This window comes from Topomyia yanbarensis, chromosome 1 (assembly GCF_030247195.1).
Source record: "Topomyia yanbarensis strain Yona2022 chromosome 1, ASM3024719v1, whole genome shotgun sequence".
Classification (NCBI taxonomy): Eukaryota; Metazoa; Arthropoda; class Insecta; order Diptera; family Culicidae; genus Topomyia; species Topomyia yanbarensis.
Window position 1 is genome coordinate 197,032,637 of NC_080670.1, and position 6,117 is coordinate 197,038,753.

The 6,117-nt window shown below is 41.0% G+C and overlaps 1 protein-coding gene across 1 annotated transcript in view; it reads right to left on the reverse strand.

The window, feature by feature from the left end:
- LOC131686759 (cadherin-86C-like) overlaps nt 1-5,156 on the reverse strand; it is a 385,841-nt gene extending 380,685 nt beyond the window's left edge. The window contains exon 1 of the mRNA XM_058970741.1: nt 3,758-5,156. The gene's annotated coding sequence lies outside the window, so the exon portion shown is untranslated. The remainder of the gene's footprint in view (nt 1-3,757) is intronic.
- Nucleotides 5,157-6,117: the final 961 nt, after the last annotated feature.

Genomic DNA, 6,117 nt, shown 5'->3' on the forward strand with positions numbered 1-6,117 from the left:
AGGTCATACGACATGTGTGAACGACTAAAGCAACAGGCAGGTACTGAGTGATATCTCGGTTAGCCAAGCACTGCAAGCTTTGGGTCGCTGACGAGTATAGGGAAACGTCCTTTGGCGCATGCAACAATGGATTAACCACTTTGCGCATAAGGGCTCCAGACTTAACGTTGGAAAGCAACGTTTTAGATTTCTTGATGGGTTCATTGGAGCCTAAAACGGCCTCACGTTTACGTTCAATTTGTTTCTGCCACCATATGAAAAGCTATAGAGTTCCTTCCAATACTTTCAATGTGCACTAATAGCAGTGCGCACCCCAGAAAACCCACAACATCTGCCCAACCAAATCGTTCATTTTAAATTCTATCATAAGGTGGAGCATTTATTAAAGATGCAAATGGAGCATAAGCTTACGAAAGTGTCCATTATACCCAACCAGTCGCATGGTGTGTTAATCCAAAGAACTGATGTGAACAAATCCCCCCAGAGACAGAAATCGAACCTACAACCCTTGGGACTCCGGCTCAATGAAAAATATCCTAATGCTATCTCTGGGCTACGATGACGTCACAGAAAGAACACATGATTACCGCATTGGCGACAGTGATCGTATTACCGCCTATAAAGCACACACACAGCAGCCGCTGCCATTTAATCTATTTATTTTTCCGCTAGATACCAAGACCGGGATGTTTATTATCATCTTGTGTCTGATTTTAGTTCATTTTCTGTCGAACTTCGGTGGGGAAATTAAGTACATCAAATGTTTTATCTAGCGATGGCAGCGGCGAAAATGTTCTCGCCTTAAAGGCAATGGTACGATCACTGTCGTCAATACGACAACCGTGTGTTCATCCTGGGACGTCATCTTAGTCCAGGAGATAGCATAAGGATTTGAGTAATGGGTCGGAGTCCCAAGGGTTGCAGGTTCAAATACTGCCTCTGTGGTGATTTTTTCAGGTAGTTACTTTCGTTTAACTTATCATTTCGATCTGTTTTCCGCGTTGAATATCACCAAAAAAGTCTTCAATATGGTGTTGGCACTTACGTCAAAACCCAAAAAAAAACGTAATGCATAATATGGGTATTTTCGGAATGGTAATAGAAGTTTATGTTTGACGCTATTCTGAAATTCAAGATTGCGACTTCCGGTTTAGCGACATTCTCTATAACACAATCAATATGGGTTTTTCCGGAATGGACGAGTAGGTACCAAAAATTTATGCTTGACACCATTATGAAATCCAAAATGACAACTTCCGGGTTAGCCTCTTTCGCTATAACCCAATCAATATGGGTATTTTTAGAAGTTGAAATAGTAGTACAAATAGTTTTAATAAAACAATTGAATTTACTTGAGTTGAGTTGAGCAAGGTCTCAAACTTGAATCAATTCAAACCCGCTGCTCACACAACATTCTTCTCTTTCTCCTCTCACTTCCATTCTCACCGTACTCTTCTGGATGAACTCATAAAAATATTTTGCATTTCGCTGGTTCCGGATTAGATCTTACATTCGGGGAAGTTTCGAATGATCGCCCAGATTTTTTCATGCGGGAATTTCGGTGAACCGATAGTCGCCATCTAGAATTTAAAAATTACGTCAAACATCGACATATGTTTCCTACTAGTCAAGACTATTCCGAAAATACCCATATTGATTGGGTGGAAGAGAATTTCTTTAAGCTGAAAGTCGCCATCTTGAATTTCAAAATGACGTCAAAAATCAATTTCTGGCATCTACTCGTCAAAATCATTCCGAAAATACCCATATTGATTGGGTTATAGCGAATTTCATTAATCCGGAAGTCGCCATCATGGATATCGGCGAATGGTGTCAAGCATAACTTTCTGGCATCTACTCGTCAATATAGTTGAGATGCGGGCCATAAGGAGTCTCTTCCATCTTTCCGAAAATCTTCTAATTCTTCTTTTGCATTCAAAATGACTTCCTGAGGGTTTTTTTACGAGGATTTTCGAATTAACGCATTTTTTTATGTATCCCCCGCGTAAAAAAACCTGGGTGTATCTGCTGCTCGCACCGAATACTAGTCGCTAGCAGCTGAATATAACTATTGGATATTTCATGAAAACCCAAATATTGTGAAATAATTCACGTGAAAATTTCGTGACCATGTGCAGGGTTGCATGAAATTGCAAATGATTAGGGATATCTTCTAAATAACACAAGCACTTAACGTGAACCAGTTCACGAATCGAGGAACAATCTTTTACGATTTTGTGAACTATTTCACGGGCAAGCATGTTTATTATACTAGGAATTATGAACCAGTTCACGTTTCCATGAGTTACATTTCATGATGTCGTGAAATATTTCACAAGAGCGAACGGTGAGTTATGAATAATATACTAGGAATCGTGAACCAGCTCAGGAATACATGAGTTACATTTTGAGGTTGTGAACTATTTCATGAGCACGAATGGTTCCAATTTTCCGATTTATTGAACTTATTTACGAATGGTCAGCCGTAACTATTATACTAGAAATCATGAACCAGTTCAATTTTACATAAATAATCTTTAATGATTTTTTGAACTATATATTGATCCGTGACCAATATATTAAAAATCACAAATTAGTTCATGATGATTGAAAGAGTTCACGAATAATATTACGAGTTTCGTAAAATAGTTCAGGAGAAAATGTATTTTGATTTTATGAACTATTTCACAACCACGTAAACCAGATCATGTTTAAGATGTAATAAATCGTGAATCAGTTCACGTCGCATAGTCGGATTCTGAATAATGTTTCCAAATCTATGAATAAAATCACGAGTCTACCTTTGGTTTTATGGATAATGTTCATAATGTCGTGAACTAATTCACGTACAGAAAATCAATTTGGTAATGTCATGGCGGAAACCGTGACTGAATTTCAACAAATACAGATATCTCCATTAATAAAAGCGTTATGTAGGCATTACTGAAGGGAAATTGATTATAATTATAAAACACAGAATTTTTGTTCATAGTTCTGTTTTCCTAACGTAAAAACTTTTTTTTTTCATGTTCAAAATTGAGTTTTAAAATCGAAAGAGACTTCGTAAAGTCCCTTGAGGTCTTGGAACACCATACACGACAAATAACTTCAAGTGTAAAACTTTTTACTTACAATAAAGAGAAATATCTGAGAATCAATGTCCATAAATGTATGAACTATTATAAAAGCAGCACATACCAGAAAGACGCGGCAAAGGAACACTGAAGACGATTTATGCGACTATTAAAATGAATCAATCAATCATGCGCTTTATCTCCATTTTATTGCTCCTATCTGCAATGTATGTAGGTTCAAGAAAAACAAGTGGTGATGAGTCCTGCGTAAATAAATAAATAAATACAAATAGATAAAAGTAATAAACTTCCAAAGATAAACGAGTTTATGAAAAAAAGTGAATTGGACTTAACATGACGAATCAGAATATATATTCTGGAATTCCTCAGCCTACTTTGCTTCTTAGTTACTGACGCTTCGTCAAAAACCATTTTCCAATTCGTCTCGGGCTACAACAACCCCCCCCCCCCCCCCTACATCACACCGTCAATCGTTAACGTCCTTCTGCCTGTCTGCCCAGGCTAGTGTCTCAAGGAGAATTCCCTTACGGATAAATCCTTCCCTACCCCCCGCCCCCAGTGTTCCCGCCTCCAGCCCCAATTTGCAATCAACGGTGGATCAGCAGAACACAAACCCGCTCCAAGCGTCAATAAAATGGCATAGGAATCTAATTAAAACCTACCTTCGTTCAATCTCGTGGGGGCCTTCTCGCAATTTCTCGCCCGCCCGTTCTAATCAGTTCACCTCGAACGAATTCTTCGAATCACCATCCAAAGCACGATCGTTTAAAACAAAATCCACGAGTGTGTGTGTATGGGTATAAGGACCGTTTCGCCAAAATCACGTTTTTTTCTGCAGCTTCGGTACAAACTCCGTTGTTATTTTCTGTCGTTCACTTCACCTCTTTTAACACCTTGTACCTCCCCCTCTCTCACTGATTCACTCTCTTTCTCGTTCTACATTTCAACTAGAATGGAGCGAGCAGCAGCAGCAACAACAAAAATCATCACAACCACAACACATCCAATTTAGCTCCTCGCGGAGCTGACACCTCTAATCTCTTCGTTTTAATCAGCTTCTTCGATTCGATTTTTCACGCCATCCACATCCTCGCCGGTCCGGCCACTCTCGTCGCTCGTGCGCGACAAAGTAAATTCTAACCTATCTCTCTAACCGCCGAACACGACGCCCCCGCCTGAGCCGCCCCAGTTCCGCACCGAACACACAAACGACGAGCTCATCTAATTGTCTTTTGGCACACTACGACACGACCTCCGACGACGAATGATGGTGTTGTTCCCAGGAACCACAAACCACCCCACAAACAGACAGACACATGCTAGTACTAGCTGCTCCAGATGCAATTACCTTTCGACACCCCCGTTAAAATATGGGCAATCCAACGCAACGGTCGATCGGTCGGTCACGCACAGTGAAATCGAATCGCGAAAATGACACACTCTTTTACACAAACCAGCAGCAGCAGTCAGTCGTCTGTTCCGCGGTTGGGCTTCTTCACGACGACGAACGACGACGCGCTTGGGGGTGCGTGGGTGATCCGCGACTAAAAATATAGCTCACCACGCATCATCCACCAGTACCCATCAGGTCGCGAACATTCAGAACTATCGAATTATAAAACGAAACTTGTTTTCATTTCGCGGCTCAGCCAGCCCAGCTTGGTCGGTCGACCAGCCTCCTATAGACTTAAGAACTGGGCACAGTAAAATATCAACACTTTTTAAAACAGACTGTTGTTTTCGCTGGTTCCTTGCGGGATAAAATTGAAATGATTTGTCACTTTTTCGAAGTTTCCTTTTCACTAGTTTTGAGCTCACTTCACGCACGAAAAAAACGCTTCAAACACTGCACTGACAAGTGACGTAACGCAACACGGCGGTTGCTAGCGGAGGGCCGCCAATGTGGTGTCCAGTCTATATCCCGATCGCAAAAAAAAAACCACACGTGAAGAAAACACACAAACGCACACGACAGAGACAGACAGGGCAGATCGACAAAAAAACGCGTCCGACCAGTTTGCCGGCGAATTAGCGAATGGAACGCGCGCGGGCACACGAACCTTTTCGTCGTCGTCAATGCGCTGCTGCGCTGTTAGCTAAGCTCTACCTACCTAGCTCTTAAGGTACCTACAGCAATGGAAAGAACAACAACAACTCGATCGGTGATCGTCGTCGCAGCAGCCAAGCCACAAGCAGCAAACGCCTACTGAGAAAGCCTAGCGACTCTCTTACACAATCTTATTCTCACTGTCTCTCTCTCTCATTCCCCGCAGCCACCACCACATTGCGGTGGGCAATGAGTGAAAGAATCGCGTCGTGGTTGCTGGATCGGGATCTGGTTGCTTGCGCGCAGCAGTACTTAAGAAGAGAGTAGAATAGCTGAAGGCTGCTGCTGCTGTGGGTGCAGTGATGCCGATCTGATGGGCTTTTCAGTAGATCGACGGGTGGGTTTTTCATTGAAATCGATTGTATTTTATAGGTTTTACGTAATCGTAATAAAATAAATAAGGTAAAAAATACTAATACACTCAGGTCTTTTTTGCGCGGTATTTTTTACGCGGATTTTTGAATTTACGCGGATTTTGAAATTTACGCGGTTTTCATTTACACGGATTTTGAAATTTACGCGATTTTCATTTACGCGGTTTTTGAAATTTAACCTGTGTATAAAAAATTCAAATAAAAATAGTTAAAAAACAATACTTTACTAGAACAAAGATTTCAGGTTAGCTTCACTAAACCGTGGGTCTGCTACTTACTTTGCTTTAGAGATATTAAGGGGACCTTCTCCTGGATTCGGCGGAAAATCAAGCAACATTTGTAGAAAAATGAAGACATACGAACTTCTGCTTTTGATCTTGTATTCGTTATTTATCGGTAATTAGAAAATGTTTTTTTTTTCGAAAAGTCAAAACGGCGGCTTTAAAAAGGCGGATCTCGTCTGCGCGCGAAACATCATGCTACTTTGTCAAGTGCAGAGCCTCTCGTAGTTAACTGAAATGAGAAACGGATTTACTAAAAT